The sequence below is a fragment of the Aegilops tauschii genome, chromosome 6, assembly GCF_002575655.3.
Source record: "Aegilops tauschii subsp. strangulata cultivar AL8/78 chromosome 6, Aet v6.0, whole genome shotgun sequence".
Taxonomy (NCBI): Eukaryota; Viridiplantae; Streptophyta; class Magnoliopsida; order Poales; family Poaceae; genus Aegilops; species Aegilops tauschii.
This window is the reverse complement of record NC_053040.3, coordinates 214,006,586-214,030,379: the sequence shown is the minus strand read 5'-3', so window position 1 is coordinate 214,030,379 and position 23,794 is coordinate 214,006,586.

The following is a 23,794-nucleotide window of genomic DNA, read 5'->3' as shown; positions in this document are numbered from 1 at the left end:
TTTTCTAAATGGAGAAATTGAGGAGGAAGTTTATGTTAAACAACCTCCCGGCTTTGTTAATCCCAAGAAACCCAATCATGTTTACAAACTTCACAAAGCTCTTTATGGCCTTAAACAAGCTCCTAGAGCATGGTACAAATGCTTGACTAAGTTCCTTATTGAAAAAGGCTTTGAGGTTGGAAAATTTGATTCTACACTTTTTACTAAAAGGGTTAATGGAGAATTATTTGTGTGCCAAATTTATGTGGATGATATCATATTTGGTTCAACTAACCCTCATTTTAGTGAAAAGTTTGGAAGGCTAATGTCGGAGAAGTTTGAGATGTCTATGATGAGTGAACTCAAATTATTTCTTGGTTTGCAAATCAAGCAAACGAAGGAGGGTACCTTTGTTTCCCAAACAAAGTATACCAACATGCAAGAAAGTAAAGGTATGAAAACACCCATGCCTACTAGTAGACATCTTGACTTGACTAAGGATGGCAAACCGGTTGACCAAAAGGTTTACCGCTCTATGATTGGTTCATTGTTATATCTATGTGCCTCCCATCCCGATATTATGCTAAGTGTGTGCATGTGTGCACGATATCAAGCGGCCCCTAAAGAATGTCATCTTAAGGCTATGAAAAGGATAGTGAGATACTTAATTCATACACCAAACTTTGGCATTTGGTATCCTAAGTGGTCTTCTTTTGATCTTGTTGGCTACTCCGACTCGGACTGTGCCGGTGACAAGGTTGATAGAAAGTCCACTTCAGGTACATGTCAATTTCTTGGTAGATCTCTTGTGTCTTGGTCGTCCAAGAAACAAAACTCGGTATCCTTGTCCATCGTCGAAGAGGAATACATTGCTGCCGGATCATGTTGTGCTCAATTAATTTGGATGACCCAAACTCTTAAGGATTATGGGATATATGTGAAACATGTTCCATTTCTTTGTGATAATGGAAGTGCTATTAAGATTGCTCACAATCCCGTGCAACATTCTCGAACTAAGCATATTTAAGTTCATCATCATTTCATTCGAGATCATGTTGCTAAAGGAGACATCAATCTTAAGCATGTTCGTACCGATAAGCAATTGGCGGATATATTCACCAAACCGCTTGATGAGAAAGTATTTTGCCGTTTGAGAGGTGAATTGAATATCATTGATGCCTCAAACTTGGAGTAGTAACTCCATTTGGATACATGCAAGGCATGAGCTTGTCTTTTTGACTAATCCTTGATATTTCTCTTATGATGATGATCATATGTCTTGGATCTATACTTGTAGCCTTGCATGTTACCTAACCCTTGTAGGTACTTGGATAAGCCCAAATCTATGAGATTGCAAGTCACTCATATCTTGAGCAATCTCTACATCACCAAGTTTCTACAATATGGTGGTTGAAGACAAGGAAGCATGAATCCACTCAACATATCCTTTGACAATTTCTATATATCAAATTTCATTTGGTATCAAGTTTCATGATTGTCATTTTGGATACACAAGTGATCTTCCTTGCAATACTAACCCATGTAGGCAGATGAACTCAAACTGCAAGTGGTGCTCCCAACTCTTGATAAACTACATCAACCTTGAGCATCCAACACAAGTTCAACTACACGATCAAGATCAACACCACCACCCAAGGTATGTTATTCCATCTTAGAGAAGCTTTACCCCAAGTCATGGGTCAAAGCAGCTCAACAAGATGTGAATACATCAAAATGCTTAAACAAAACAATGGTAACCCCATTTTGAGCTTAAACGATGAGTATGACCTACGATCAAGTGTTATCACTTGACTCCTCAGTCAGTATACTCTAACATAGGTGACTTTGTCACTGACCCATTCTAGATGAAGTTCTCTAGTGTTTCTTTGTGTTCTTGCATATGTTTCTTGCTTGTTTGTTCCCCTTATAAAAAACTTCATCTAGATTTCTTTTCTTTTTGTATGTTATTCTCTGCATTCTCTGCATCTAATTCATTGCAAATTCATCAGTTAATTCATTGCAAATCTTTGTGAATTCTTGATTGCCAAGTGAGCTGAGGTGACAAAATTTTTCCTCTGTATTGAACTCGGCCTCACCGATTTATGCCTATCGGCTAGACCGAACTACAATGAAGCCTTGTAGACTGTTCATTGGTACAACCGACAAGGACGAACCCGATCTGACCGATACGCATCATCTATGACATTGCCAACTTGGTGTCACCGATGAAAATGGATCGGCGTTACTGATTTCACTACTAAGAAATCTTTTTGCCATTGCAAATGCCATTTCTTCTCCATCTCCACTTGATGATTCTTATCCTCTACTCACATCTTAACTTACATGCTGCTTTGTACTGTGACTCAAGGACCAAGCCTATTTAAGTCATTCTCCAGAAGACCCCTTCTTGGAAATTAATGTCAAAGGGGGAGAGGGAGCACATCAAAGCTTAGCACATGGGAGAGAAAGCACATCTTAGCTTCTCCATATGCTTATTAACAATAGAGGAGAGAAGTCACATGTCTTTAAGAGGGGAAAGACATGTTAATGTATGTTTGTACCATTTATTGTTCTGATTACGTTTCCTTTGTTCTGATTTTCTCTTACCCTACCTTCTCACATTATCCAATATCAGATTCAGGGGGAGAAAGAGTTCATATCTAAGGGAATAAAATCTTTGGAATTCATTGCATATCTTTGGGGACATGTCTATATCCAAATGAGTACTAAGTACTCACTCACTACATGTCATCCCAGTCTTGGTACTCTTGTGGTTTTTCTGAACTTGCTTTGATTAGTAATGACCTTGTGTTATCTAACCCTATTTTCTCAAGTTCATCTTGACCAAAGCCAGCTCAAGACCACCAGGTAAGTATATGCATCTCACTCATGTACATGATGATCTCTTGCTGATGTACATATTGTTTGCAAGAAGGACTCATGAACATGAAGGTACACTTCCTGTATCTACATCATTTGCTCTGATGCATATAACCAAGATACATGTAACTCATTTCTTGCTCTGACATGCTTATGCACTCACATGTTCTCATATTCCATCTTTACATGATTGCATACATGTAGGGGAGGTAATGCATGTTACATGTCTTTCCAAAGCTTTAATTGTTACTCTTCATATCTTTATCTAAAGCTTTGATGTATGTTGTCATCAATTACCAAAATGGGGGAGATTGAAAGCACAAGTGCTCCCTTGGTGATTTTGGCAATTAGTGTCAACATATCTCTTGTCGGGCTAATATTTTCATCCAGTATATTTTAGAAAGTTCAACAATGGTGTGGCATGGACAAAAGGATGTGGAACCCCTTCAAGATGCTAAGGACAAAGATTGGCAAAAGCTCAAGACTCTTCATTTCTATTTTAGTGACCCAAGATCACATTGAGTCCATAGGAAAAGCCAATACTATTAAAAGCGGATGAGGTGTTGCTTAATGGTCTACTTGCTCAAAGTGCTTAGTGATATGCTCCAAAGCCCTCAACCACTTTCTCAATTCCAAATATGTCCAAAACCTAAAATCAAACTTGGCCCCATCGATTTGATCTATCCGGCGCCACCAAGTTCCTTTAACATAGCCACTGCCAGAAAGCCTAATCAATTCGGTCTGACCGATAGGGATCTCAGTCTCACCGAGATGGCCTTGCAAACTCTCTGTTGTCTGTTGTAATTATTTCGGTCTCACTGAAATGTGCAATCGGTCCCATCGAGTTTGCCTGACCAACCCTCTGTTTGCTCATTGCTGAAATCGGTCTCACTGAGTTCATGCAACCGGTCACACCGAGATGAGGTTTTGCCCTAACCCTAGCACATCGGTCGCACCGAGTTGATCATGTCGGTCCCACCGAGAATCCTAACATTCACATTTTGAACTGAATCGGTCTCACCGAGTTCACCTATTCGGTCTAACCGAGTTGGGTCAAATGTGTGTAACGGTTAGATTTTGTGTGTAGGCTATATATACCCCTCCACCCCCTTCTCTATTCAAAAGAGAGCCATCAGAACGTGCCTACACTTTCACTACTCATTTTTTGAGAGAGAACCACCTACTCATGTGTTGAGACCAAGACATTCCAATCCAACCACAAGAATCTTGATCTCTAGCCTTCCCCAAGTTGCTTTCCACTCAAATCATCTTCCCACCATAGCCAAATATGTGTGAGAGAGTCACTACTGCAGGATGCTGCTAACGCGACACTACGATCAGAGACCCTTCGACGAAACTGTGTGCGATGCAATAATCGCAAACGGTAGTGTAAAAAAACGTCAAAAAGGTGCAAAACGTTTGCGATGGAAGATGCATCAAACACGGTTTAGATTTTAGTTGCGTGTGCGATGCAGGGCATACGGTTCAGTTCAATTAACTGTTTGCGACGAGGAGGAACAAAAGAAATGGGCAGCCAGATGAAGGTGTGTGCGATATACATCATACAGTTCACTCGGATGAACTGTTTGTGAGTAGCTAACACAAAAGAAATGGTCAGCCAGATCAAGGCGTGTGCGATATACGGCATGCGGTTCACTCGGATGAACTGTTTGTGTTGAGACAAGAGAACATAAATGGTTCAATATAACAAGATGTGTGTGATATGCGGCAAACAGGTCTGTAATCAGAAATGTGTGCGAAGACCGATAATAACATAGACGGTTGCTGCTAATAAGACGTGTGTGTTGTGCGATGGGATTATATATATATATATATATATATAGACACACACACACACACACACACACACACTTATAAGGACATGGTTGCATAACCAAATTAAATATCCCCTTACATAGGTGGCTAATACAAGCATGGCATTTGCACACACCAAAGTAAACTATTACATGCATAATTACATAGGTGGCTACTACACACATGACATTTCCACACACCAATAAAGTAAACTATATATTACATGGATGATTAACTAGCATAAACGATCATCTGGTCATCATCTACTTCTTGTGACGCTTGCTCTGCTTGTGGCTCGATCCGGGCTCGTCGATTTGGGTAACGAGGCACTTCCTCATGTCAACGATCCGCCTGTGCATCTCGTAGCATGTGTACACGCTCTTGGCCGCGAACCTAAGGCAAGGTTCACCCAGTTGCCACATCCAGGCCCTGTGCCAGGATACGGGACTTGTTTTCTGGGCATCCTGCTTCATCTTTTCGTAGTAGGGGTCGATGATGGCCGAGGCAAGTTCGACCAGGGAGTCCTTCTTCGTGCTGCCCCAGACCCTGTAGTGGTCACGGATTTCGACAAGGTTCTTGCAAGCCAAACCCATAACACTGAGCGCTTTTACATCGTCGGTGGTTTCCACCATGGCGAACTTGTAGTCGGTGCTGTTGACAAACTTGTTGAGACGGTCGAAGGCTCTGTGGCCATGCAGTAGTGGTAGATGAGGACATGATGGTGCACGCACAACTGGGCGACAAAAACCTTCTGATCTATGCTAGGACGACCGGCGGTGTACTGGAGGTTGATGCCGACCACCTTGTACTTGTCTCGAGCAAGCAACTGCTCAACGCTGTTGATGTAGTCATCCACCACGGCCGGGTCGATGGTGTACACCACCGAGGGATCCGTCTCCCTCGTGTGGGTCTCCACTCTATGCTCGCCGAACTCCATTGGAGCACTGCTAGACATCCCCTCTCTATGTGTCATCGTGGGTGTGCTTGTTGTGTTGTGGGGCGCAATCAAAAGGTTGAAGAGACTAAGGTTATAATGGCCGCGGGAATTAAAGGGGAAGCCAGACGGCCAGGAATATCGGCAGGCCCTGATGACAGTTCTAATTTGCAGCGCGTAACTCCATCGTGCCACACGTAACTGCATCGCGTGGCAACGCGCGCGGCGCAACCACATGCATATGGGGCCCCCGACGTGATCGTGCGCACGTCCAACCGCTGGTAGAGTGCGCGCGGAGGGACGCGAGCAGAGCGCTCCGCGGTCGCCTCAACGGTGAGCAACCATATATATAGCATATAGCAGTTGAACACGCAAGGAAAAGCTGTCCACAAGCCGAGCGCACCGACGGATGCGAGCAGAGCGCCGCCGCAGCGCCTAACAGTGAGCACAGCATGCTGTGGCACCTAACGGCGAACAGAGCTTGCCGAGGGACGCGAGCAGAGGCCGGCACAGTGATACGTGGCAAATAAGATGAACTGTGCGAGCGATTTCGGAGACATCAAGCACGAATCAGATTAGAGTTGCGTGTGCGATACGTGGCATACATTTGATCCATCCGAGCTGTTTGTGATGGAATAAGCCGTGTGTGTTGCGGGAAAACGCTTGCTGGTATATAACCTTAAGTTTAACCAAAAAAGTGTTAATGCATGTTACAAAAATTGTATAACTGGAAACTATGTTCAAATACGAATCCAACGATATAATCTCTGGCGACATGCATTCGTATTTTATTAGTTAAATCCTACTTATAAACCAGGACGGGGGGTATAGTAGGTAATTAAATCGCAAAAGTTTTTTCGTATTAACCGTATGTGTACGTGTCCTTTCGTCCTCCTCTCGCACGCCTTGTCACCCCACAGCCGCAGACGGCTTACAGCGCAAGCTTGCGCAGCGCGCGGGGGCGTTCTTTCGGCCAAACGGTGGCTCGAAGTGGCGCCAATGAATCGTCGGTGAGCCCGTTCCCGCGCAACCTCGCAGTTTCCCGTGCAAGCTTCCCGCCCGACTCGGTGAAATCCCCCAAAATCCCAATGCTTACCAGCCTGCTATATAAACCTTCACGGCCGACGAGTCCTGTGTCGCATTTTCCCCTCCCTCCCTGTGCTTATCTCGTCTGCTTCTCCCACAATCGCCAATGGCACCGGTCCATCGTCGTCGCTCAGCCACTCCGCCGTTATCAGAGGATAGCTCTAGCTGGGAGGATACACCGTGGCGGCGGCTCAGTCCCCGACATAGTGTAGTGCGCGTGGCATTCCTGTTGGGTGTGCGTGGAACACCCACCGCACGCTCTGCCGCCGCTGCCCGTCGGCAGCTGTTGCCGGCCGCCATTGCCGCCACACCACTATCGAAAGCTAGGGCCATCGCCCGCTCCACCGCCGCGGCCCATAGGCGGGAGGTGGCCGTCGTGGCTGCCACCCCACTGCCGGCCATCGCCCGCTCCGCCGCCACGGCCCGTAGGCGGGAGGTGGCCGTTGTGGCCGCCACCCCACTGCCGGCCATCACCCGCTCTGCCACCGCGACCCGTAGGTGGGAGGTGGCCGTCGTGGACGCCACCCCACTGTCGGCCATCACCCGCTCCGCCACCGTGGCCCGAAGGTGGGAGGTGGCCGTCGTGGCCGCCACCCCATCATCGGCCGCCGTGGCCGCCAACCCACCGTCGACCGCCGGGATCATCACCTGCTCCGCCACCGCCGCCCGAAGGAGGGAGGTGGAGGTGGAGGCCCGCAAGTACGTCAGCGACCTTGCATGGTAAATCGAGTTCCTGCGGGAGGAGGAGGAGCGCCTCGTCGAGCACGCAAAGAGCCTTACCGCAGCCGTTGCCGCAGCACACACTGACGCAGAGGTGACAAATCAGGAGATCTATGAGCAGTCTAGCCGCTTCGGGAGGGATTGTCTGGAGCGGAAGTGGGCGTTTGAGCTGGCGAGCATCGGTCAACGTGCAGCAGCAGCAGGCACCGTATTACATTTGTCCAGCTCGTTGGTAGGCTCCTCCTCCTCCTCTGCCTCTTACCGAGCGCGTTCGAAGAAGGAGAGACAGCTGGAAGTAGCACAAAGCCCTTCCATAGTAGTAGTATTTAGGGGCTATTTTGTTCAGTTCATCTGACTATAGATATGTGGTGGAACTTTACAACGTACTTAAAATTAGCTAGTATATATAGTTGAACTAGCTATTTCAGTATGTGGTTGGCTACAATTGGGGAAAAGTTTGGTCAGTTCAGCTGTCGAGTTGAACTGTTCGTATAAATTAAGAAGGACTGCTTAATCTATGAATGAAATCTATGCTTAATTACTGAATTTTAGTTGCAAAAATTAGATAGTGCTAGTGATTTTTAGCTGCATATTTTGACAGATCGCAGTGTTACAAGGATTGACAAATGGCAATGTTACTAGATCAACAAATGTCAATCTTTCTAGTTTGACAAATGGCAACATACCTAATATGACAGATGCAAATCTTACCAAATTGTTTGTACGTGGTTGCACACGAGTCATCCAAAACAACCATTTGCGTTGAAGGGATGCACAAATCCCGCGCTGCGAATTTTCCCTCGACTTAAGGGGGAAGACCATAGCTCTCACTTTGCATATGGGTGTTCTATCTAAAATGTTTGCGATCAAGAGCTGCAGAAATCCTGCTCGGCACATTTTCTCTTGGCTTCCTGGGGAAGCTGTCGGTTTGCATACGGGTGTTCTAACTAAAACCTTTGCAATCAAGAGCTGCACAAATCCTGCTAGGCGCATTTTCCCTTGGCTACCTAGGGAAGTTGTAGGTTTTGCATACGGGTGTTCTAACTAAAACGTTTGCGATGAGTGTTTTATATTTAAAAACCGTATTAAACTGCGGCTTGGGCGCCATTAATGGAGAGGATGCGAGCAAGGCAGGCGGCCATGGAAGTCAAAGGGCTCGCTTCCCGGTGAGCCTGCGCGGCGTAAAGCTCACACGCTTCCTGGTGAGCCTCCGCCTTGGAGTACAGCTCGCACGCCTCCCATTTAGTCAAGCACTCAAGCACCTGTCCGCACGTCACCTCCTAGCCATTAAAAGAGTGAGGCGTGGCGTCACATGAATGGTTAATAGAACACACACAATTTAAATTATACAAAACGTTTGAGATGTTACAGTGGCAGGTATCTCAATGTTTACGGCCGAGTGACGGTGGCAGGGTGTTTGAAATTCATTCCCATTTCTTGCATGGGACCTAAGCATGCAACCAAGGACACATATTTGATTTTTCAACCCTTTTATATGCGCTGGAGCATGTGCATGTAGTTCAAATTTGAATTATGCACCTGAAATGCCTACAAAACCAAGTTAATGTATAAAAACATCCAAACGAACCCTGAGTAATTCCAATTTTTTTGACGACACACCTATAGTTGCATGTTCACTGCAGATAAAAGTTCTAGCAATTCAAACACCATCCTTTGCAGGTGTGACCCCATTACCCGATTCAAGTCAAGACGAAAAATCAAGTAGATCGCACACAATTTATTATCACCAACCGTGTGAGATGCTGCACAAAATATCTTGGAGCACCATCGGAGTGTCAAGCACACTAGCCCACTCCTCAAATATCATTTCACTGTTCAATCGTCGCCGGTGAAAGATGGGGACGTGGACCCGCGTCGTGAGGGCAACTTCGGCGACCCACTCCGGTGAGAGCACGGCCGCAACCGCCAGGCGCGTGCTAACAAGCTTCCTGAGGGTGACTGCAATTTGCGTCCGGGCGGCCAAGGCAGCCCAAACGACAGTTGTTGCTTCTCAGGCGGCGGCAGCAGCATCTGCCTTGGGGATAGCAACTGGCGAGAGCGGCACAACAGCTGTCCGTTCCGCAGCGGCAGCCTTAGCCCTGATGGAGGCCGCCCACGACCATGTCGAGGCCGTCCACGCCCATCTTGTGGCGGTCACCGCACAAATCGAACGAAGCTTCTCCGACAACGGTCGACAACCCACGGCCGAAGAATTGGCAATCGCCGAGAGAGTTCGAGCAGCCGTCCGTTCTTGTGTGGCATACCTTGCCACGACGGAGCACGCCAAAGCCCAGATCGTGGCCGCCCATGCCCAGCTCGTGGTGGCCTATTCTAAAGATATGGTGGACGCGGATGGCGAGATGCTTGCCGAGTATGGTGCAATTGATGCCATGGAGCCCCTTCCCCAGGAGACCGTCGGGCACGAGCTGGACATGGAGGCGGCGGCGGAGATCGACGAGCACCAACCGTAGTAGTACTCTTTGTTTTGTTTAATTAAGAGCGCCAGTCTTTAATTTGTTAGAGTAATGTTTAGGTTAGCTAGCTTTGTTTAATTGCTGAACTTGCTCGATTAAGAAGTGGGTGTGCTGTAGTCTCCTTTGTGTACCCAAATTATGCAATGACGTGGATGACCACTGTAACCAGGGAAATTCGAATAAAAAATTTTGACGTTCAAACTCATCACACACGAGTTAAGCTATCTGAATCGTTTGTGATGTTCACATATTGTACACAGTTCTGAATAAGGGACCGTGTCTGATGACACATTGCGAGCCAGTTTTTCCGCTAAAGCGATTCCAAATTTTTGGCTTCCGCAGAAATATCTACCTCCCCGCCCTCCCCCTTACCAAAAGCCACATTTCCCCTGTTTCCGCCTTCCTTTCCAAGTTGAAACCTTCACTCCTTGCTTGCAGCGCCGCCTCCTCCCGGCGACCCTCCTTCACGCTGCTCGGCCTCGCCTATCCAGGCAGGTAATCCACACCCGACCCCCATCCTCCTCCTCCTTCCACATCCCACATGCCTCGACCGCCGGCGCGACACCTTCCACCCAAATCACCAACCCCTCCACCAAATAAGTGCCGCCCTAAGCCATGGTGCGCGCAGTATAGCCAGGATCTCAAGGAGCATTTGGTAGCGAAGAAGCAGATCGTGGCTGGACGCATGGATGAGGTCGCGATGGCTGCCATTCGTGTCGACCCCCAGATCTTGGAGGAGCACCTCGCCATCTAGGCCACCGTCGACGCCTCGCGCGCCAACGACGCGACGCGGTTGGCTGTTTGGTTCAATTATGCAATGCGATGTTCAATTGTTGTGGGTGCATTCTGTTATTGTATACCATGTGAGAAATAAATCGAATTTGGTTGTACTAAATACACGAGAAACAAATACAATTGCTATATTTCCAAGTTGTTAAGCATGCTTGATTTGGTTAACTGTTTGATCTTCTATTAGGAGTATGTTATATTGTGCAATGTGGTGCTTAGTTAACGTTTGGTTCATTTGTTATGGTGTTTAGTTAACTGTTTTGTTTGGTTCAATTCTGCAATGCGATGTTCAATTATTGTGGGTGCATTCTGTTATTGTATACCATGTGAGGAATACATTGAATTTGGCTGTACTAAATACATGAGAAACATATACAATTGCTATATTTCCAAGTTGTTAAGCATGCTTGGTTTGGTTAACTGTCTAATCTTCTATTAGGAGTATGTTATATTGTGCAATGTGGTGCTCAGTTAATGTTTGGTTCATTTGTTGTGGTGTTTAGTTAACTGCTTGGTTCAATTCTGCAATGCGATGTCCAATTGCCGTGGGTAGAATTTTGTATTGTTGTGCATGTGAGGAATAAATCGAATTTGGCTGCACTTAATACATGAGAAACATATACAAGTGCTATATTTCCTAGTTCTTAATCATGCTTGGTTTGGATAAATGGGTTTTCCATGTGGCTTGAATTAATCTGATAAATTTTCAATGTGCTTATTTTTCATCAGCATATTTTACTGATAGCATGCGAACCCTTACTTAACATGATGACTAGTACCTTATATGTGTTGCAGGGAAACAATGGGAATCACTGAGGTTAGCACATGCATGGTCCGTTGTCCAATAGCACATTATTGTGCAATTGCAGGAACCATTCTAATATTTAGGTTTTTAACAATTTGGTCTTGCACATGTAGGTCCTGCTGTCAGGGGTGCATATGGGGAAATGAGTTGTCCATGAATATCAGTCAAGTCAAGAAACTCAGAAAGATTGTTAGGATAAAGAAATTAGCGACAAAAAACAAGAAGATCTTTGTCTGCACAATGAAGAAGACATCAGTTCACCACATGATGGTACTAACTATTATATCTTGCCTTTTTTATTCCTTTGCCCCATTTCCAATATAGAGAAGATATTTATGGACATCCTTGTTTTCAGGCCTTTCCAAAGCAGTTCACCGATGATTACCTCTCAAACCACCTGTATGGTCAGGAGGTGAGGAAGGTATTCATACAACACCCATGGTTCAATATTGAAGTGTTCCTGAAGAGGACGAAGGATGGACGGTCAATCATCCACAGGCACTGGCCTAAAGTTACAAAGACCTTCAACATCAATGAAGGCTTAATATTCGCCTTCTGCTTCAGCAGTTTTCCAAATGAGATACATCTGTCTATGTACCGTCTATGATGCTAATTTCGAAAGGTTATAGATGTTGCATGTGAAACCTGGTGCTGATGTAGTTGTGTAATGGGGTAGCTGAGTGCTGAAGCTATATGATGTTGTACTCTGATGTATTTCAGTTATGAAAATGAAATATATTGTGTGCTTAATATGAAATGTCAATTAGATTAATAAATGGATTATTAGTAATCGGATAATTAGCCTCCTAATTGGGTTTTTCTATTGCAAACGGTTATTAAGAAAACACCGTGTGTGATGCATTCAATAATGCACACAGTTTCTAGGAATAAACCGTGTTAGATTAATGAACAATCACACACGACATCCTCTTGAAAACTATTTGCGTTAGGCCACCTGGCGCAAACGTTTACCACATAAAAACTGTGTGTGATGGACAACCTTTGCCACACAGTTTCTTCTACGCATCGTGTGTGATGCATTCAATAACGCAAAAGATAAAATTGTTAATATCGTGTGCAATGGCAACGCTATCACAAATGATTTAACGGGAAAAATTGTGTGTGATGTACCTATGAACAGAAACGTTTTCCTTGGAGCGACTGTGTGGGATGTACATATGAACAAAAATGTTTAGTGGGGACTGACTATGTGGGATGTACATATGAACAGAAATGTTTAGCGGGGACTGACTATGTGGGATGTACTTGCGACCGGACACAATTTCGCCTGTATGTTGTATTTATTTAGCTCTACTGTATGTATTTCCGTATTTGAGCGCTCGCCGGTCTCACACGACCTCAGTTTGCCGAGCGTGTGTGCCAGGAGGGCATATCCCCGACGGTTTCAGGGTCGTGTGGGAAGGACCCCCTATCGCCGTCACGCACTAGGCGACGGTTCCAAATGCCGTCGCGGAAAGGGGTTAAAAACCGTTTGTATAACACCTCGCTGTACTAGTGAGTTAAGTGTTGGGAGACTATCATTTGAAGCAGAAGAGCAAGGAGTTCATCATCAACACACAATCTATTACCTTTTTGAGAGTAGTGTCTCCTAGATTGGTTAGGTGTCACTTGGGAGCCTCCGACAAGATTGTGGAGTTGAACCAAGGAGTTTGTAAGGGCAAGGAGATCGCCTACTTCGTGAAGATCTACCCAAGTGAGGCAAGTCCTTCATGGGCGATGGCCATGGTAGGATAGACAAGGTTGCTTCTTTGTGGACCCTTTGTGGGTGGAGCCCTCCGTGGACTCGCGCAACCATTACCTTTCGTGGGTTGAAATCTCCACCAACGTGGACGTACGATAGCACCAGCTATCGGAACCATGCTAAAAATCTCCGTGTCTCCAATTGCGTTTGCACACTCCAATCCCATCCCCTTACTTCCTTGCAACTTGCATGCTTTATTTTCCGCTGCTCATATACTCTTGCCATGCTTGCTTGAAATGTATTGTGAATGCTTAACCTTGTGCTAAAACTCCACCTCAACTTGAAGAACTTAAAAACGGTTACTTTTGCTTGTTGAGGGTCTAATGCCCCCCTCTAGACACCTCTTCTCGATCCTTTCAAGCTAGCTGTGTCTAACACACCGAAAACAACTATCCCACCCAAGAGGTGCTAATTGGGACTAGTTCTCATAGTGCATTTATTGTCAATCTAACCGTGTCATCCAAACACCTCTTTGGCTAGAGTTAGTTTAGGGCTAGTCATTGTTGAGTATCATTGTTATTTAGGAAACGTAGGATAGCATAGGATTTATTCTACCTTGACTTGTACTCCAAGATGACCATGTACTCCTATATATATGCCCATGAGGCTCAAGCAATACGATCAACTATTCCACCAATCTCTCTCTCTCTCCCTTTTAACTGTCATGAGCTAGAAACTAACTCTAACCTCTAGCTAAGTTAGACTATCCAAACAGTGCCATTGTTTAATAAATGGAAAGGCGTGTTAAATACTCCCTCTGGTCCTTTTACTCAGCATATAAAAATTGTCTGAAGGCAAACTTCATAAAGTTTGACCTTATTTATTTGAAAAAATATCAACATCTATGTAGGATCGAAAGTATGTCCAGAGTGGGGGGGGGGGTGATTAGACTACTTGACGAAATAAAAATCTAGCCTTTTCCCAATTTTAAGTCTTGGCAGATTTTAGCAACTTAGCACAAGTCAAGCAATCAACCTACACATGCAATTCTAAGAGTGTACCAGCGGAAAGTAAAACATTGCATATGAAGGTAAAGGGAAGGGTTTGGAGAAGGCAAACGCAATGTAGACACAAAGATTTTTGGCGTGGTTCCGATAGGTGGTGCTATCGTACGTCCACGTTGATGGAGACTTCAACCCATGAAGGGTAATGGTTGCGCGAGTCCACGGAGGGCTCCACTCACGAAGGGTCCACGAAGAAGCAACCTTGTCTATCCCACCATGGCCATCACCCACGATGGACTTTCCTCACTCGGGTAGATCTTCACAAATTAGGCGATCTCCTTGCCCGTACAAACTCCTTTGTTCAATTCCACAATCTTGTTGGAGGCTCCCAAGTGACACCTAACCAATCTAGGAGGCACCACTCTCCAAAAGGTAATAGATGGTGTGATGATGATGAAATCCTTGCTCTTGTGCTTCAAATGATAGTCTCCCCAACACTCAACTCTCTCTCACAGATTTGGCTATGGTGGAAAGATGATTTGAGTGGAAAGCAACTTGGGGAAGGCTAGAGCTCAAGATTCGTGTGGTTGGATTGGAATGTATTGGTCTCAACACATGAGTAGGTGGTTCTCTCTCATAAAATGAGTAGTGGAAGTGTAGGCACGTTCTAATGGCTCTCACTTGAATGGAGAAGGGGTGGAGGGGTATATATAGCCTCCACACAAAATCCAACCGTTACACACATTTGACCCAATTCGGTCAGACCGAATAGAAGAACTCGGTGAGACCAATTCAGTTCAAAATGTGAACATTAGGAATCCCGGTGGGACCCATGATCAACTCGGTGGGACCGATGTGCTAGGGTTAGGGCAAAACCTCATCTCAGTGAGACCGATTGCATGAACTCGGTGAGACGATATCAGCAAAGAGCAAATAGAGAGTTGGTCATGCAAACTCGATGGGATCGATTGCACATTTCGGTGAGACCGAAATAATTACAATAGGTAACAGAGAGTTTGCAAGGCCATCTCGCTGAGACCGAGATCCCGATCGGTGAGACCGAATTGTCTGGGGTTTCTGGCAGTGGCTAGGTCAAGTGAACTTGGTGGCGCCGGATAGATCAAATTAGTAGGGCTGAGTTTGACTTTAGGTTTTGGACATATGTGGAAATGAGAAAGTGGCTAAGGGTTTTGGAGCAATATCATTAAGCACTATGAGCAAGTAGACCATTAAGCAACACCTCATCCCCTTTTAATAGTATTGGCTTTCCTATGGACTCAATGTGATCTCGGATCACTAAAATGAAAATGAAGAGTCTTGAGCCTTTGCCAATCTTTGTCCTTAGCATTTTGAGGGGTCCACATCTCTAGTCCATGCCATGCCAATCATTGAACTTTCTGAAATATTTAACTTGAATGGATATTAGTTCAATGAGCTATATGTTGTTATGAATTACCAAAACCACCCGGGGATTAGTTGCACTTTCAATCTCCCCCTTTTTGGTAATTGATGACAACATATAGATCAAAGCTTCGACAAATGATAATTTGAATGAAATACATCTTCGCTTTGAGAAGTATGTGATAAGCAAGAGCTCCCCCTAAATTTGTGCATTATTTTAAAATTTGCTTTTGAATGCAAATGCACAATCGATTAGGTTCATGGGTCACTCTTCCATGTCACATACATCTTGGTGGAGCGCTCAAAATGATATGATATAAAGAACATGCACTCATCACCAAGGGAAAACATGATTGATCATACACACATATCATAGATATCGTCATGAAAGCACACATTAAAGTATAATATGATCAAACACATGATCACAAGAGTATTTCACAAACAAGCACACATATTGTAGCAAGAATCAAACAAGCAAACCATCAAAGTAGCAAGAGAGGCAACAAAAGGCAAAACGCGCTCTCTCTCCCTCGAAGCCTAATGATCTATACACTTTCTCCCCTTTGGTAACAAGTTACCAAAAAGCTTGAAAATGCATAGTGCTATGCGACAGTCTAGGCACAATCTCCGAGAGCTCCTGAAGTGGTCTTCTGGCTGGTTGCTCCGATGTGCGTAGATGGCATGGAGAGGAGTCCGTCTGCAAAAGCTTTAGCTGACGTCTGTGGAGCTGGAGGAGTTGAAACTGGAGGTATGACTGAGGCAGTTGCTGCAGGTGCTGAAATGGTAGTCCTGGAGTATCTAACAACTGGCACAACTGTAGACCTTTGTGCCCTTGGCACTCTCTGAAAAGCATCAGTGGTTGGTTTGTCACTCCTATCCTCAACCTCGTCCTAGAGCTTCTCCACAGTATTTTGGATCTCTGTAACCTTCACATCTAGATCATGGAATTTGGTCTCAATGATCCTCTCAAGACTTTCTTGATTCTGACCAAGGGTGGCCAAGCCCTTCTCAATCCTCACTGTAGCCTCAAGGAGATAACTGAGTTGATCTTGCTTGGTCTTGAGCATCACTTGTGAAGCATCTGGCACACTAGCTACCCTTGCTGCTTTAGCAGCCTTTGCTCTCTCTCTCTCTCTCTCTCTCTCTCTCTCTCTCTCTCTCTCTCTCTTCTCCTTGGCTTCTACGCTGGTTGGATGAGATTCATCCATGAAAATCTCATTTTCTTCAAATTCTGGCCTCAGGGGAAGATGCTCTTTATCATGAAGATATGTCCCTGTTCCCATCTTGGAGTTGATTAGCATCTGTATGTGAGGGGCATGTCCACATGATCTCTTCTGATCAGCTGCAGTTCTCTTCACTGTCTCAACAATCAAAGTCATCACTTTGAACTTTTGTGGCACATCAAACATATGGAGCAAGTTGATGGAGTGACCACGGATCATCCTATGATATCTTGACTTGGGAAACAGAGTGTACCTCAAGATGGTGTTGATGGTGGTCAATCCTGACAGCAGATAATATATGGACCCAAGCTTGTGAGTCTCCAAGGCATCATCTGGAATGGTCTTGTACATGTTTGCCATGGAGTTGTGATCCTTCCTTGGCCTGTCATATACATCTGTGTATTTTTCATATTCCTTGGGGGCATTGATCAACTTGGCCCATTCAAAAATTGAAGATTGATATCTGGTTCCTTCTGTCATCCAGACAATATTGCCATCTAGATAGAAATGAGCAATGGAGTAGAATTGCATAATCATTTCATCATTCCACTTCATCAACTTTAGACCAACAAACTTATCGACTTCATTCATCCTGAAGCTCTCATGCACACCTGGGAAGTAGTCCTCATTGCTATCGATGTATGTCCAATCAACCCATCTCATATCCCTGACAATAGGCTTCTTGTCTAGCAAGACAATCTCATAGAAGTCGTGCTGTTCCTTGGTGTGGAAACGATAATCTACAGCAGGCCTTCTCCTGGTGGCATAGGGACCAGTCTGTCTCCACAATCTCAGATCTGCATCCTTTCTTTCCTTCATGTTCTCAGCAACAGGATGATCATCACTATGATCCAGAATCTTTGGCTTCAACTTTCTGAGCACTTGTGGCCCTTCATCCTCTCGAACTTCAGGCACTGGGGCCTTGTTCTTCTCAGCAGCAGAAATGTTCCTGGTGGATCTCTTGGGTGCAGAAGGTTTTGGAGCTTGAGCTTGAGTTGGAGGCTTGGGGCTATCTTGGGCTTAGATGGAGCAGCCCCAGTCTTTATGGCACCCCCCCTGAGCTTCTGAGTCTTTAGAGGTGGTGCAGCTGGCTCTTCCTCCTCCTCCTCCTTATCAGAGTCCCTCATCATAGATGATCTGCCAATGACTCTAGCAACAGTCTTCCTCACTCTCTCCTTCCTCTTCTTTCCTCCAGCAGCCTCTTCCTCTCTTGTTTCAAGAGTGAACTCCATAGTTTCCCGAGTGAAGGCTCTGGCTTTTGACATGGGATTCCTCTTAGCAGGAGCTTTCTTTTGCATACCAGGCTTTGTGGCAACAGCAGCAACATATTCCTTCTTGAGCACTTTCTTCTTTGAGGTCACCTCCTCATCAACAACAAAGTCCTCATCCTCAGATTCTGAGGTTCTCTTATTCCTTTGCCTAGTAGCAGCCTTAGGCAAGTTGCTTGGAGTGCTTCTGCTACCATCTTCATAATTGCTATTGGAGGGACTAGTGGCCTCACTCAGATTCACCTGCTCCTCAGACCTGTTCTGGGTGTCACTGCCCTCTGACATCTCTGAAACTGACCCTGTGAATAGATAGGTATAGGTAGAGTGGATGAGCATCACAAAGCACAACTATTTTGCAAAGATATTAAGACAAAAACTTAACTTTAGTTTTCTGCAGTAAGCATTTCGGAGCTATCGATATGACAAACTTGGTGACACCGAAGCATTAACAAAATCTAAACATGCAATTTTGGTTAGACCGAAATGCAGTTCGGTGACTCTAAGATGCTAGGGTTTCACAGAGTAAGTGATTTCAGTCACACCGAGTTGTACTTGTGAAATGGCCTGAGCCAAATCGGCGAGACCAAGATCCTCAGATCGATCAGTCCGAGATGAGTTCAGCGAAGACCTAACCCTAAGTTTTTGCATCAAATCTATTCTAATGGAACTTTTCGGTGGATAGATTGATCTCATTCGTAGTAAGAATAGTGGCAATGATCTTTGTGCAATAATTGGAAAAAGGAGAACGCATAAAGAGGTTGAGTCCGTACCCTAACTTGGCGACGAACTTGCTACGGCGAGAACGGCGGTGAGGTTTCCGTTGATGGCGATGGAGACCAGCGACAGGAGGACACTAGCGACAATGGAGACGATCTGGAGACCAAGGGGGCGGCAGAGCTGGGAGGCACGAATGAGTGGATTGGAGGTATTTCCAAAATTTTATCCCGCGGTATATATACCCAGTCACTGTCGGTTTGACCGAGTGGTTACTGCAACTCGGTGTGACCGAATTGTTCAAATTGGTTGCACCGAGATGAAAACCTGGATCAACTTAATGAATTCGGTGAGACCGAGTGTGATGAGTTGGTCTGACTGAGATGCATTAAGAGGTTTTGGAAGTTTAAGCCCTTGACGGAGCGGTGGCTCTGAGTGCTCCTCACCCGGAGGGTCCGAATTTGACTTGTTCAAGCTTTGTGATGTAGCATGAATAGAGTTTGAGACGAGAAGAGCATAGATAGCTAGAGGGGGTACTTAGGCATTCTTTTCCATCCACTTGGCAATAGAAAAACCAAACAATCAAAGAACCAAATTGATGTCCTCGAATGAAAAAAATTATGCAACCAACATGCTCACACAATAAGATAGCAAATAAAATATATGGCAAAGCATGCATAAACACTCTAGCATCTATCAAGCAATTAGCATTGACTAGGTCATCTATATATGATTATATTGACTGAGGAGTCAAATGAGAACATTTGATTGTAGGTCATACTCATCATTTAAGCACAAGTGGGGTTACCACTTTTACATAAAGCATTGTTGTGTTCACATCTTTAGAGTTCATTTAGCTCAATTCTTAGAGAAAATCTCCCCCTAGATGTGATATCCCCCCTAAGAGGGTGTCGGGTAAACGACATCTATGGGATCTCAGGGAATCCCTTCTACAGTTGGCGGGGCGTGGGGCTGTGCAAAGAGCCGGCTAGAGATCAGCGCGAGGGGATTTTTACCCAGGTTCGGGCCGCAAATGATGCGTAAAACCCTAGTCCTACTTTAGTGTATATTTAGTGTTCTTGAGCTCTTGAACTAGCTGCAGTGCATGCCCAGTCCAAAAAGTCCGAATCCTTCCACAGTACGCCTCGGGCCTCCTTTTATTGTCAAAGGGGTCGCCACAGTGGCACATAGGAGGTGGAAAGTATCTACAGTGTACAAGTTTATCGCCTGACACTGTAGGACAAACACATTTAATGTGCAGCCTACGTGCCCTCTTGCTTTATCGGGGGCCGCAATAGAGCTCATCCCGTCCGTCGCCGCCTCGCCTTGCTTCGACGCGTGTCCAAGCTGACGAGGCATGCATCGCCATGCTGGCTGGCTGGTTGCTGCGCTGGTGGGGTGACAGGGTCTTCACGAAGATCTACATGCCACCATGCAGGTGCTTGACTAGTTGGCCTGGAAGTTGCATGCTGCCACGTAGGCGCTTGCCTAGTTGGCGGGCTGGTTGCCGCGTCGGAACGGCCGCGGGGCAGCGAAACCTTGGCCGGTGCGGGCATGGCCTCGGCCCCGCAGATGCCCCCGGCAAGGGTCTTGCCGTGGTCTCGTGGCCGTCCCCGGCAAGGATCTTGCCGGGGGTCTTCGTCTGTCCCTGGCAAGGTTCTTGCCGGGGTCTTCGTCTTCTGGTTTTTATCTAGACTTGCAGGCCTTTGGTCTTGACAAAGATCTGCACTCCACCATGCAGGCGCCCCTGAGCCTTGGTCTTAATGTTGTCGATGGTGTTAGAACTCTCAGGCTCAAGGGTGGCGGCCTTGCTGGTGTTGGGCAAGTCGCCCCGGCAAGGCTCTTGCCAGGGTCGTGTAGGCCGCCCCGGCAAGGGTGTTGCCGGGGGAAATCCATCTTGTCCCTTTTCTCTTCATGCCCTTGGCTGGAGTATTGCCTTGGCAGCCTCATACCTTTCCTCCCTCTGCCCCGCCAATCATGGCCGCAGGTGTGGCTATGACTGCCCGTGCACAAGTAAAGGGGTACGGAAAGGCCCCTATTTTTGTACACCGATAGGAGCCCCCTGGCCTGGGCCACACATAAGCGCGAAATGTTGTTGGGCCAGGCCTAGAAAGGTGCGCGGGCACGCGTGGCAGAGTTTTAATTGCGGTAACTTCTTCGCCAGTTGCGCTTCCCCACGAACCACCTTGAGTGCGTGACGTGGGGGTCGTGCGTGGAACGGTCGCAGTACGCTTGCGTCACCTCGTGGTGAATAGTAAAGAGGTGGCCCGTGTCTTCCCCATAAAAAAGAGGAAACCGTAGGGGCGCTGCTCATTTGCCCTCCGTGCCTTTTCCAATCTTGGAACCGCCGTTCCCCCCTTCTTCTTCGAGCGCAACTCGAAGCTTTCACCTCTGCTCGCCGCCGCCGCGCCCCCATTGCCCTTGATCCCTCACCTCCTCAGCCGCCATGGTGCCCAAGGCAAGCAAGGGCAAGGGAGCGGCCAAGGATGCCGGTGGGAAGGAGGCGCCAGAGAGCGAGTTGGTGGTGCTGCAGACGCAGTACGCCCTCTTCACCTCGACGGTCGACACGCTCACCCTCAAGGAGAAGTTTAGGCCCCTATGGGCGAGGGAGACGTCGGGGCATCCCGCCACACGCATCGTCCCTGCCTCCTTCGCCAAGTCCGGTCCAAATCGATATCCTTTCTGTGTCAATTATTTCTCTTGCGGGCTCTGCCCCCCTTTCTCAGTTTTCTTCAACGACATCATGCACACCTACGGCTTCCACCTTCTGGACCTTATGCTGAACGCCGTGGCGTGCATGGCCTTCTTTGCCCATCTTTGCTAGGGCTTCGCCGGAGTGTACCCCAGCACAACGCTCTTCCGCCATTACTTCACCCCTCGCATCCATCCAGGGGGCGCCATCTCTGGCTGCATTACCTTGATCCCGAGGACCCATAGCAGGGGCACGTACCCCAGAGGGTGCCCAGAAGGAGTGGTGGGACGAGTGGCGGGGCCGGTGGTGCTGGATCGAGCAGACAGATACGCAGGAGTTCTGCCGGGTCCGTCAGAGGCTGCCAGTCCGCCGCAAGGACTGGGGCGAGCTCGACGCCGACGACAAGAAGCTCACGGTTGCCACTACCAGGATCCATCACCTCACCTCGACCGGGCTCACTCTCGAGATGATCGGGGCTGACTTCATCCGCCGTCGGATTGCCCCACTACACAATAAGGGGAGGCCGGCCTGGGACTTCAGGAATTCGGCCGAGATCCTGAGGCTCCGCCTTGGCCTGAACCACAACTTCACGGTGCTGCAGCATGCTCATCTTTGCCAGAGGCTTTTCCAGCTCAAGGTTGACGAGGTCGGCAGGGTCGAGAGGACCGGCAAGGCCGCCAAGGCCGGCAAGTCTGACAGCCTGTTCGGGTTGCCAGCGGGGGTAGTCCCGTTAAGCAACAACTCTTGCCTGACCGCCATCATCGCCATGATGCCGGTTTTCAACGCGCACGGCCTTGATCCGACCTGGTTGAGCCAAAGGCGGAGCTGGTGCAGACATTATTCGACAACTTGTCGGAGAGGTATGTTCGTGACGAGCCACTGCTCTTCCGTGACACCACTGAGGAGGAGCCGGCGTACATTGCCGCCAGGGTGGAGGAGGCAACACTTGCTGAGGAGGCCGGCAGCCTCGACACTTTGGAGGACAAGGCCGACACGGCCGCAGAAGAGAAGGAGTTTGCTGAGTGGACGGGGTCTGCCGGGGAACCTAGCGCCGCCGACGCTGGGGTTCCCCTTGTTGAAGAAGAGGTCGAGGAGTCAGCCGAAGAGGAGACCGATGCGGATTGGTTTCGGCGAGCTGGTTCGACCTGACAAGGCTGCGCAATGGGAACGGGCCCAGGCGCAACCCGTGCACCAGATGAGGGCTGCGGTAGCGAAGAAGGCCGCGGCCGCCGCCTCGTCCTCGTCCAAGCGGCCCAGGACTCCATCCCCTTCTCCTCCCCTTGCGGACGCCGCTCCGGAGGTCGATTTCGATCTTGGGTCCTTTAGCCCGAAGAGGAAGAGGAGGCTAGCGGAGGAGGACGAGTAAGCACCTTGCCCCTCATCATTTCCTGACCCTCCGCCCGTGCCGTCTTTCCCTGACTTGATCTTATCTTCACAGTGACATGGAGACGCTGTCCCAGAGGGCCGCGAAGAGAGCCAAAGCTCCGACGGGCGGTGAGCCCCCGGTGAGCGCTCCGCGCAGGCCGGTGTTGGTGCTGATCAGCCCCGACAATAGCCCTCGGCGCAGCTCCCACTTCATCCCCCAGCGTGAGTTCATTATTCACTCCCCATCGACGGGCGTTGGGGTGTGTATCCTTGGTGCTGACCTTGCCGGGTTCGCAGGACAAGAGCGGCAACAAGAGGAGCTGCTGAGGGCCACCCCTGACACGCCGCCCCTATCAACCATGCCACCTAGAGGGGTGTCACCGGCAAGGGCATCTACCGCCGAGCCCACGCGCACGGAGGAAAAGGGGGCAAGCTCGGGCGCTGGTGGCTCCGTCCCGGCAACGAACGTTGGCGGGGAGGGAACCACTTCTTCTCAATTCGGCACAGGTAAGTCGCCTGCCTCCCGTCCCTTGCTATCTCTGCCATGCGATGTTCTTTCATTTCTTTGTTCCGAACTTAGATTTTGGCCTCGCTTCATTCACCTTTCTTGTTTCTAGACCCTCCCTCGAAGGACCAGGTAGACATCGATACTGTCATCGAGGAGGTTGCCAAGGATGCCGAAGCTGAGGCCACCAAGATCGTAGCTGGGGAAGCTGCCAAGTCCGCCACCGAGGAGGCCGCCAAAGGGCCTGCCGGGGAGACCGACGAGGCTGCTGCCGGGGAGGCCGACAAGGCTGCTGCCGAGGAGGCCACCAAGGAGCCTGCCGGGGAGGGGGTGGCCGACGACCAACCTTCCTCCCCTGCAGCCCCCGTCCCAGGCAAGTGCTTGAAGGTGGGCGATGATCTGTTCATCCGCCTTCCAGGGCGGCAAGCACCAGAG